We start from the raw sequence: 12,598 nt of genomic DNA on the forward strand, positions 1-12,598 counted from the left end.
GCTTATCCGTATACTTTCATTGGTTCTTGAAGAAGAAATCAAATGGAATTTAAAGTTGTGTTCTATGGGAAATAGGCGTGTTTTTCGTTTGATTTCGTCTATTTACTCACAGTAATATAAGAATGTTGGAAAAATAATATTAATATCGAATATGGTTGAAATCTCTCGAATAGGTACCGTGTTAATGGATTTAAACTAAAATTGGATGGTGCCAAGTCAGTAAATTTGTCTAAAGAACAAACAATGGTTATGTGAAAATGCTAAGCCGTCAGCCAAACGACCGAAGACAAATCGCATTGTGAATGGAGTATTGAATGAGGAAGATGCCGAAAAAATTCTTCAAGCCCAATGAAAGTGAATGCACGCTGTCAAACATAAAGCTTTAAGTGTTATTAAGAAGTGCTATCGTACACAGATGCCGGCTGGTACCAGGGACAACTCAAATTGATTGCTTGCGATCGGTCTAGATCTAAAGACCAATAGTCAATATAGCCACGGGAGTTATATTCTGGAAGTAGCTGGACAAAAAGAACATCCCGACAAAAAAGAAACGAAAGGTCTGTATCCCGTTTGCATCATCGCATCTGACATTAAATAATGCAACCTAAGAGCGCTGTAATCCAAATTTGTCAACAGAGGGGATTCGATAAGGTCTTTGAGCACCAGTATCGCAGCAGATGGTATTGAGTATTGCTCAGAGTATTCATATAATACCAGCACATTGTCAAGTATATATAATTTGAATATAAGAACATTCCTACCGTTTCAAGCACTAATAAAAGAAAAGTGGATAGTTGTGTATTACACAGTTTAATATTACTGTAACTTCAATACAGCTTGCTTAAAAATATTTAGATGACGCCACCAGACATTTCATATTAACCTAAGTGAATTCTTCGATTTTTACTATGCTGAATTTATTTCAAAATACGCGATAATTGCACCGTCTTCATAACTAGCATTTTTATTCGTGATCATTTCGCCAGGGCAATTTTCAACTAATATCGTGCAACCAACCGCCCTGATAAAAGTGTAATTTTGGCTATTCCAGCAAATATGACCAATCCGAGGACACCGTTTTGACTCAATTGAGGATTATCGAATCGAAGAAAAATCAAGCATCAAGGTTTGGTATACCAAGTTCAGAGGTGGTGAAATGAGCACCGAAGACGGTGAACACAGTGGACGCTCAAAAGAGGTTTTTCCCGAAGAAAACATCAAAAAAGTCCACAAAATAATTTTGGATGAAAAATGGATTTTACTAATATTTGGGCATGAGAAAGCTCTCTGAAAAGTGGGTGCCGCGAGTGCTCACTTTTGGCCAAAAACAACGACCAGTTTTTGCGTCGATAGAGTGCTGTGGCGCCATTATTTCAAGGCACTTTGACCATGAGATGGTATTGACCATTGCTCAGAATATTGGCATAATAGGTCAATTGCATTTAAAAAAAGTCCAGGGTGTTTCAGATAGATAGATGCAACGCCAGTTTAAATTATATAATTTTGGTTAGTTAGTGAGACGAAGGCAAAAATCCATGATAATTGGTTTTCAAACTGTTTCCATTAATCCAACCATTGAGAAAAATGAATAAAAGAAATTTATCGTTGGTTGACAATATTTTCTACAATGTGCAAAAAGTATCGCTTGATGAAAATAAACCATCAATATATGATGACTTAGTTTGCTTTTATGAAGCCTTGAGAAATTAGCAAAGAAAAGTGGTTGTTGTCAAGAAAATGCATACTTTTAGGCTATACAACTGGATAACCATTAAATGATTCCAAATAATTTCGCCTCAATCATATAATTTTCACCAGCTGTAGCATAATTCCAGATGTTTATAAGGAACAATAATTCTTTCAAAGCCTTTGTAGCTACATATGTTTTTATGAAAAGATTGCAAGATTCTTTTAAATATTTAGAAATAGTAATGAAATTGCAATAACTTTTTTTATATGGCATGTATATATATTCATAAAATTTAAGTTCAATGTCTTGTGGTTTCATATGCAATTTTTTTGTGTTATTATTATCATAAGCAATATTTAATAACACTTTAAAAATATTCTAGAAAAATTTAAACATTTTATTTCAAATTTAATCTTGCTTAAAAACTGCACATACCTACATAGTAAAACCAAGCAAAAGGCAGCAATTATCTTTGCACTTATTTTCGCAGCCTCGTTAATACGTTGCGATAAATGATTGAAATAATATTGGCCTACTTCAAGGCGCTTCCGCCAGCGTTATATGGCAAAAGCGCCATTAATGCCAACTTAATTATCTGCTGCCGCGTATTTCACTTTTCAAAAGCGCCGCGTTTTAACGAAAGAGAAACTACAAGTGCGCATTATGGCAGACGCGGCACAATGCCAACAATAAGCGCTGCATATCGGCAGGCGCCGTGCAGTGCAGCCGGGCGCTTACATTGATAAATGTGCACAATAAACGCATTTTAATCTATGATTAACCTACCTTTTCTGAAATTATCGTTTCGCGTTTTATTCCCTCTGAAGCGTCGAGCCACCGAGCTGCTTGTGGATGCGCCAGGCCAGTGAGCGCGTAGTTAAATAGTGCAAGCAGAAAAGTATGCAATGATTTTTTTTTGTTTATTTTGCTTGAAGTTTTTTTGCGTTTAATAAAAGACTGCTGCAGCTGGAGCGGAGTGGAGTGTGGAGCGTAGAGCTTTAGCGGTGCAGCTGTGTAGACTTGGAGTGCACTTTGGAGCGGCGCGCTTGTCTAGTGGGCATTGATTGCGTCTAGTGCGTGTGCCGTGGCAGCTGTGGGGGTGGAGAGGGTGTAGAGGGTGCAGAGTGCTGCAGCAGTGTTGTGGATGTAGGTTTTGTTTATCTTTTTGCTTTGCTGGCGCTTAGTGGTGCCTGCTTGTAATTGAGTAGTTGAGCTGAGTTGAGCTGGGAGACTCACTTTTTCTCGCGTCTATTTGCTGCGTGTGTATTTGCTTTGCGATTTTTTGCGTTTTTCTTTTGTTTTTGTACACACGTCGTTTTAATTAATTTGCGTTTTTTACTACTTTTGCACTTTCATTCACTGCGGAAATTTCTTTCAAGAATTTTTTTTATTTTTACTTTATTTATTTTTGTTGTTGTTGGCATTTATTAGCTGCATTTGCTTACAGTAGCTTTTTACATAATTTTTAATAACTCACTTTTGTTGTGTTTATCGCTTGTTAGCCTACTTTTGCTGTTTGCTTTTTCCCGTATTTTTTCGAAATTTTTTTGTTGTGTTTATTCTGTTTGCATTCCGGCTTTGCTTTTGTTATTATTAGTTTTCACTCACACTCGGCTGTTTTATTTTCATTTTCTTCTGCACACACACACATAAATACATTTGCGAGCCATATTAGTGGACGCTTAAGCACAGCTGCATGAGAGATTTAAGCTGGAGTTGCTATGCGCTCCGTTTAGCTGGCGTTTCTCACGGAAATTCGAACTTGTCAAGTATCAGGACTAACGCGCGTTCTATTGTTTCAGTTAACGTTGCATACCTCCAGGGGTTTTTTAAACTCTTTGCCGAGTTTCTAATTTCAACGATTTTTTTCCAAAATTTTCTTTTTTTAAATTATTTTTTGTGTGCTGCTCAGAATTTTTTATATTTCTTTGTTATTGACATTATCCAATTTCATGTTTCACATATGTTCACATTAATAAGTCTACACACGTAACTTTTTTGTATTTTTTCTTCACTGGCAAATAATTTTCACAAATTACACTTTTCGTTACAGAAATTATAGCTTTTTTTAGTAAGCCATATATTAATAGCAATCTTAGTAATTTTTTTGGTATTTTCAGTAGATTGAAGAGCACCTTCGTCTACGCCTCTTAAAAGCATCTGAAATTGAAAATAAAAAGGAATGCTTATTAATATTAATTTAAATATTAATTAGTATTATTTGCTAAAACTTTATGGTTAAATATACTAAAATTTATTTGAAAAAGATTTTTGTAATTTTTTTAATATATAAAAATTTGTACATAAAAAATTTTGGTGGAGAGTATCAGATGAAAAATTTTTTCCTGCGTATTGTCACCTAAAATGCAAGTTAACGTATCAAAAAAAAAAAATAATAATAATTTTTTATTGCTTGCGTTTCAATACATCAAATACATGCATATATGAAATTAAGCAATTATTCTTAAACTTCCGTTATAATACGTAATCAGTATATAACCATTTATCATAACCATTTTATAACTAAAACTCAAATTTTGTTTCAATATGTATGAGTGGTCTTCGTTATATCGTTTTTTCTTTGTCTGTAAACATTATGAAAAGTGAATTTTGCATTTTAAATGACGATATTGTTCATATTAAAATAGAGTTTTGATACAAAGATAAAACTTGAAGTATTCTATTTCATTGCTATACATATTGTATAGTATATTTCAGAATAATATGAAGTCAGAGTTGAAAGGAATACATCCAAGTATATGAATAATAATTAAAAAATTAAATAAATTATTTTAACCCTTAAACGCCTGGCGGTTCCTCAGGAACTACTACTTTTCTGTAAAATGTTCATGTATGAACATGCATTTTTAAATATTACATCACGTCACATATTGCTTTGATATATCGCTTATCTTTTAGCTCAGTCGCCACTTGTGTGTGAGCTTTGCAGTCATTTACGTTTTGACTTGAGTAAGATTGCATCGAAAAAATAATTTCAAGACTAATTTTGCATTTTCAAGTGACTATTGTGAAAGTAATTATTTAGTGCTGAATATGTGGAATCTTCATCGAAAGTGTTGATAAACATTTTTCGAATCTAAATTTTATGAACTGAACCATCCGGTGCCTGGTGAAACCTCCAGGTGTTTAATGGCTAAAAGAAAAAAAATGAGTCGCTTCTGTACAGCACTTCTGTACTATAACTAGACCGCGCACAGGACCATCATCTGCAATACGGTAGAGTAATGGTCGGCAAATTTTCACTTTAAAATTCAAAAACACAATTTTCAAGTTTTAGCGCCAAACAACTTGCTAACAAATAATATACTTTTTCTAAATAGTTGGAATTAAAAATTAGAAAAAATTTAGATAATTATTCAAAAAGTTGTTAACTTTCAAATGATGTGTTCCAAATACTTAAGCAAAAAGCTTTAAGATCAACGCTTTTTTAATATTCTTATATAAAGCAAGTCAAAAAAAGCTAATATAAAAATTAAAAATTTAAGAATAACAAACTAGCTGGTTGTTATTATAAAAAAATTTAATTTTTAAAGCGTTGGGTTAATTTAAAAAAAAATCTTATAAAACTCAACACATCTAAAATATATTTTCAAACCTAAATTAATTTTCAATTAAAAAATTAATAATAATAACAAATTCCTTAAATTTCTTTGCTTTTATTTCTGTATACATATATAAGTGCTGGTCGATTTTTCATTTTCGAAATCTGAGTAAATGTTCTACGGATCTTTTTGAACTACTTTGCCTAAGTGACTATGGGTCTAGACCGTATTTCATGCAATCACTTTTTAAGGCGAAGTTGAAACCGAAGCTAAATACCCTTCACAGGTGCATTTCTGTTAGTAACTATGTGTTCACTTTGTATGGACGCTATATGCTATAGTTAACCGATCTGAACAATTTCTTCGAAGATTACATTGTTGCTCTGGAAAATAATATATACCAAATTTCGTTAATAGATCTTGTCAAATGTGAAAGTTGTCCATACAAGAACTTGATTCCGATCGTTCAGTTTGTATGGCAGCAATATGCTATAGTTAACCGATCTGAACAATTTCTTCGGAGATTACATTGTTGCTTTAGAAAATAATATATACCAAATTTCGTGAATAGATCTTGTCAAATGTGAAAGTTGTCCATACAAGAACTTGATTCCGATCGTTCAGTTTGTATGGCAGCTATATGCTATAGTGGTCCGATATCGGCTGTTCCGACAAATGAGCAGCTTCTTGAAGAGAAAATGACGTTTGCAAAATTTCAAAGCGATATCTTAAAAACTGAGGGACTAGTTCGTATATATACAGACAGACAGACGGACATGGCTAAATCGACTCAGCTCGGCATACTGATCATTTATATATATACTTTATAGGGTCTCCGACGCTTCCTTCTGGGTGTTACAAACTTCGCGACGAACTTAATATACCCTGTTCAGGGTATAAATATGAATATACCGTTGTATGGCAGATACATATGTGATATGACCAGTATCATATAAAAATGTGCTCACGTTTTAAATCTCATTTGAATAACTCGAAAACTTAGGAAAAAATTTCTATGATCCTTAAAGAACTTCACTTAGATAGCCCGAAGAAACCGATTAAAGAACCTTAGTCTCTCACGCGAATTTGTTCAGAATGATCCGTAGATCCATTTGCCGTAAAAGCGAATTTTCCGTTTTTTGGGCGCCCTGTAAGTCAACCCGCTTTAGTATACATATATGTACATTTGTAAATTGTATTATTAAAATATATATTTTTAAAAAATAAAATAAAATAAAATTTTTAATTTTTTTAGTTTTATATTCGTATATGTACTTGTAAGGGCTGGTGTACCACAGGGTAGTGTTTTAGGCCAAACTCTAATCTTCCAACAGCTAAAAATGTTTTGATATCAACTTTTGCAGATGACACAGATTCAGTGAGCCTCAACATATGTCACATTTTAGCATCAAGTATATTAGCGGAGCACTTGTTCTGACGAAGTATGGCTAGGCAACTGGCGTATAAATTTGAATGAAAAAACTGTAAGCATATTACGCCTTCGCTAAGACCAAAAATGTGTCCGGCAGTAAAAATGAAAAATATTTTAGTACCCCAAGCGAACGAAGTAACTTATCTTGGTATTCACCTAGATAGAAGGTTCACGTGGAGAAAACACATCTCTAGTAAAATAGCATGTATGAAGATTAGAGCTGCAAATTTAAATTGGCTTTTAAATAAAAACTCTAAACATAGCCTGGACTAGAAAGTGCTTTTATACAATGCGGTCATAAACCCGATTTGTATGTATGGAATAACTGTGGGATTCGAGCTGTGCAACTAATGTTGATATAATACAAAGGTACCAATCAAAATTGCTTCGAATGACGTGTTCGCCATAGTACATGCTCTATAAAGAAGAAACCCAAATCCATTGGCTAGTGCTTTAGTAGATAAATTCCTGTCACAAACACACCTAAAGAGCAACGTATCACCAAAACAGCTCAATCAGTTGCATGAGCTTGTCGAGTTTTTAAATTGACTTGGGATTTTAGGAACTTATTGTTAGGCTTTTAAAACAAAAAGCAGATCCAAAAAAATATATATAGTACATATTTTAGAAAGACAGGGCTGATTGGTCTGTATGAAGACGGCTGTGACTGACTTTTTCAATGAAATTCGAGGTTAATATAAAGTAGAAATTGTATTGAAGAGTAGGCGGTCATGGCGAAAAAAGTTTGGTTTGTGCTGCTGATCATTTACACATGTTTTTAAGAAAGACCCCTATGATTCCTTTTTATGTGTTACAATGTGGGTGGCAAACTTAATATAAATTGTTGAGAGTATATTGTTGTAGTTGTAGTAATTTGCGTTTTGCAATAATGTGCGCTGATGATAATTTTTTCTTTAAAATTTAAACAATAAATATTTTAAGCAATTTATTGACTTGTTTACATATTAAATTCATTTTAATCCAATTTACTTTAAAATGCATTTTTTACAATTCCTGTATTGACTTTTTGCATTTAAGCAGCCTATGAAATGCAGTGAGAACAACAAAAGAATTATTTGCAAATAATTTATAAAAGTTAACGAGTTTTAATATTTAAATGAAGCAAACTGCTGCTGAATTGGCTCATGCACATTAAGCTCATGAAAAATTGAGTAAATAAGAGATATTTTAAAGACTTGTAGATACTTATATGCATGAGTGTCTGTATATCACAATGAATGTGCTGTATTTTAGCGCGAATTAAAGTTTTGAGAAATCAAGTTCTATTTAAATTTCTTGCCATTTTTTATTTAATTTTTACGAAAACCACAATTTAGTAAATTTGTCGAATGAAGAGCACAAATCAGTGGCTATTATTTTCAGATTTTTTTAGATAACTTAAAAACTGCTTCAGTGCTGTTGTTGTATTAAAAAAATAGAATTTTTACGCGAAAAAACTTGCAGATTTTTCAACTATTATTTTCCATCAAACTAACAAACTTGGAATTTTTTCAAATTTAATTTTTTAACATAATTTTTTGAAGCTGCTGTCACACAATCCTTGCTATTTTCGCTTTATTTAAAACTGTTCGATGCATTTTTTACACAGTTTTTGCTAAAAATTCGAGGCTTTGCACTTTTTGCTCGAGTTCACTTCCCTCGGCGTTTGCAATTTGCATAAATAAAGCAAATTAATTGGCTTTTTACGGCGCTACACAGATTAACAGTAACACAAACACACGCATACACACATGCACAGCCACTGACAGCGCCCGACAACAAGCACGGCAACAACGCCAACAGCTGTCAGTGTTGGTAAACAAATGGAACGTCGCGCTTTTCCGTTTGCCGTTTGCCGTTCGCGTTGTTTGTTTGTTTACAATGTTGCCAATGTAATTGATAAGGAAATGCAATTGCCGTGCAGCGCGCGCTGTTTTTCCTTTTGCTGCGCTATTTTAATTGCTGTTGCTTGTTTTATGCGACTTTTAATTGCATTTATTTTTTGTGCCTTTGTTGCTATTTTAATTGCTTTGCTCACTTTTTGTTTGCTACTTTGATTTTGCAATTAATTGTTGTCACTATTGATTTTAACGATTTTACGCGGCACAAGCGCCTGAAAGTAGGTTAAAATAATAAGTACATAATGGCTGGAGAACTCAAGTGGCGATGAAATTTTAATTTAATAATATAACTTTGTTTATTGTCGGCATTAAATGTATGTGCAGAAAAAATACAAATTTTTTAAAAAATTGCGCCTTGAAGTATGCTATGCCAAGAGAGTTAACTTAAAAAATATTATTCTATTATCTATTAAATATCTTGTTTGTGTTACTAAACTTTAATCCACAGTACTTTACTAGTATTCCACGGTCACTGTGCGCCTAAAAGTATGCCACAATTAATCAGCTATGTTCAATAGAAACTGCGTTTAAAATTATGGTAACTACATCATTACTTTCACACGTTTTTTCAGTAAAATTGTAGCTTCTTTATTATTTTCGATAGCTTAGACAGATAACAAATACTGGTCAACCTTCCGCGCCTAAGCTGCTGCAAAGTGTGCTCATTGGAAAAGCATTTATACACATTATAAACCTCAGTTATGTTAAATTTGAAATGGTCATTTAGGTATTCGAAACGCATAGCAAATCAGATAATATCAAAACTTTGATAAAATATTTCAATATATCTAAAAGACATGGTAACTGCAGAAATTTATTAATAAAGCTAACCAAGACAAAGGCCATCACTAATATTACACACACACTTACTTTGGTTTGCATATTGTAACAATGCCACAGACGCGTCAATGTATACTACTTATTCAAACATTTAATCCGTATTGCCAAAATATGGGTTCAAGTGCCTGAAAGTATACAGCAACTGCTTCAAGTTGTCTTTTTTGTTCGTTTTTTATTAAAACTGAAACTTATGGAATCTTTTATATTCGGCATTGCGTTTAAAACTTAGCTTGGTTACTTCGTAGTTTAATTTAACCGCTAAAATGCGCCAAAATGTATGCAACAATTTTTAAAAAAATACTGAAAACTCAAAAAACCAATTTTTTTGGCCCAAATTAATTTATTAAATTTTTCTGACTTCTGTAAAAAGTTCCCAAAGGTATGCTATATTTTTTTGAAAATTCAGAAATTGATATTATTTGCGTAAATTTTGCAAATTATGTTGCCACAACGTCTTGCCACAAGAACCTTTCATTTAAAGCCACATTTATTGCTGCAGTTAATACACAGGTTATTTGAATCGAGCCTAAAGGTATGCAGCGCAATTTATAAGTGATTCAAATCAGTACAATTTCAATATGACGGCAAATAATTTTTTATTTTATCGTTAATTGTTTCATTTTAAATAAATTTGAAAAAAAAAAAATATTAATGATGATGAAAATTATATAGATAAAAAAGGTTTTTTAAAGATTTTTTGTATTTTTTGAAGAATAAATTTGAAACAAAATTAAAGTAGGAATCGATGAAAAAGTATGTAAAAATTATATAGGTTAAAATATATTAAAAATTTATTGCGACCAACACTTAACTGGCTTATAATACATTTATGGCGCCTAAAAGCATACTTTAATAAATGTATAATTAGCATAAATGAGGTTTAGTTAAAGTTACACCGCTCTGTGAAATTTTATAATTTAGTAACAATCTTCTTGTAGTTTTCAAGTAACAAATTTGTCTCAACGCCTCAATGCATGCTTTGCTTAACAAACCCACACTGCACTCACTATTCTATTAAACCACTGAAAGCTTCAATTTAAATTTTTGTCATTGCTGCCTTAAAAGCGAGTCACTAGCGCCTTCACAAGCACTGCTTTCAACACATCTGCTAGCTGTACATAAGAAATACGCAATAAATCTTGCGCCACGATCGACAAGTTAAAGCGCCACGTATAAAGTCAGCTGAGAAGAAAAGCTTGTGCACGTCAATGCTGCTATATTTACTTGCCAAACAACACAAAAAGGCGTCGCCTCCGCGCTACGCCAGCACAATGCCAGGCATTAACGCCTTAAAATATGCAAATGCGCGTATGAAATATATCACAGCAACATAGCGGCGCATGCTGGGTGACAGCAGCCAACAGCCAGCAGCACGACAACAACAAACAACCAACATGACAGCGCCAATAGCGCAGACAACAGCCAGCGACAGGGATAAGCAGCTAACGCCGCTATGAGTTATAGTGACGCGCGGGGAGCAATATATGCAGAGGACTGGGCTAACCGAGATATTTGCATTCTTATGTGTATGTATATGTATGTCTGCAGCAATTTTGCTATCTATTCCTGTGCGGCTAGACCCTGTAGCCGCTCAAATGAATGTCTTTATGGGCGGCTTTGCCTGTTCTTCCGCCTTGTAGCGCAGCTTGCAGCTCGCATACAAGCCGGATATTCAAAAATGATTTCCGCCTCAGTGTTGTAAGCAGCACAAACACACATATTCACACACTTTTATACATATGTACATCCACTTAGCCACTTGCAAGCGCTTGCAAAGGCCAGCACATTAAGGAAGCGCAGCGAAATTTGCCATAATATTTTGTGTTTTTCGTTTTCCTTGTTTTTGCTTTCGCCTTTTCGCACGACAGCACTGTCTGCTCTATGTTTTTTCGCTGGCGACAGCAGCAAGAAAACGCCTTCTTTACAATATAGACGAAATTGTGGTAATAAAATGAAATGCTGCACACCAAGCACTAATACCTTTTTAGACTCCATTCATTGCTCGAAACACTTTTTCAATACACAAATCGATTCTTTATTAATTAATTTCTTCAAATTTCGTTTATTTCTTTGGAGCTTTATCACAAAATCCAATTGGCTTTTCACTTGTGCACTTGGCTGGAGTAGCAGTGTATTCCATTAGAAAACTGCACGACGCGACCGAGCGTAAAACGTACGACGTTGTACCGTTACCGATTTTTCCCGTTAGCACGTCCTTTTCACACGACAATCGCTGGCAAACTGTTCGACACAACGGCTCCGACTTTGCGACCAGTTGGGCGACATAGCGGCGCGTGTGTTTGTAAGCGCTACGATGCGCTCGCACAGCTTCACCAAAAGTAGCAGCTGCAGCACGAAAGGCAAGTGCCAAGGCATACAAACAACAGCTCGTTACACACGTGCACACGCGAGCAATTGCATTCGTGCGCCGATAAGAATGCTCGTCTGTCGCCTGCCTTTATGAGTATCGCGCTGGCTGCTGCCTTTGACAACTCTCTACGCGTGCAGCAAGGACTCTGTCGCGCCTCTAGCGCTAACAATAGTCAGCTATGCTTTGCATAAATAGTCACAGTCGCTCTCCTCGTCATAAAACGGCTACGCATGGTGGCATACTGCACACATATAGTATACAGAGAGAGGGATAGAGAGAGAGCAGCGCAGCTGTGACTCGCTTGCAGTTTTGTCGCGGTACGACGCTCAGCTGTTCGCGCTCATTTGCTGCTCGCCGGATTGCTCTCTCATTTTGCTATGACCATTAAGAAACCATCAACAACACTCACATGAATCTATTACCGTATAACAGTTGGCACATCTCTCACTGTACAATTCTTCCTGCTATTGTTTCTCTCTTATCAATCTCGTCGTATGCCGGCTGGCTTTTTGGTTTCATTGAGGAAATGCATATTATTTGTGGCGTACTGTTTATGTCTGGTGCGAAAAATAGTTTTGTTTTCGTTTTATTCCGAAAGATTATGGCAGGCGAGAATAAGCGTGGAGGCGTGTGGTGAAATGTGATTTCAATACCTATACTCACCAAAAGTAAATACATACGTGCGAAAAGTAAACGAAAATATTAGCAGATGAGTCGAATTACTTGGGTGTGTGGGAAAAATAGCTCAATTTACCCGACCGTGTAAATTAAGAGATCTTGATTTAAAGGTCTGATAAACCT

General features: G+C 34.7%; 1 protein-coding gene across 1 annotated transcript in view; it reads right to left on the reverse strand.

Annotated features, from left to right (window-relative positions):
* Nucleotides 1-11,645, reverse strand: part of LOC126757008 (uncharacterized) — a 281,474-nt gene extending 269,829 nt beyond the window's left edge. Inside the window, exons 1-2 of the mRNA XM_050470556.1 lie at nucleotides 11,407-11,645; nucleotides 2,477-3,850 (exon numbers count right to left, since the gene is read on the reverse strand). The gene's annotated coding sequence lies outside the window, so the exon portion shown is untranslated. The remainder of the gene's footprint in view (nucleotides 1-2,476; nucleotides 3,851-11,406) is intronic.
* Between the last annotated feature and the right edge of the window lie 953 nt (nucleotides 11,646-12,598).

This window comes from Bactrocera neohumeralis, chromosome 4 (genome assembly GCF_024586455.1).
Source record: "Bactrocera neohumeralis isolate Rockhampton chromosome 4, APGP_CSIRO_Bneo_wtdbg2-racon-allhic-juicebox.fasta_v2, whole genome shotgun sequence".
NCBI lineage: Eukaryota > Metazoa > Arthropoda > Insecta > Diptera > Tephritidae > Bactrocera > Bactrocera neohumeralis.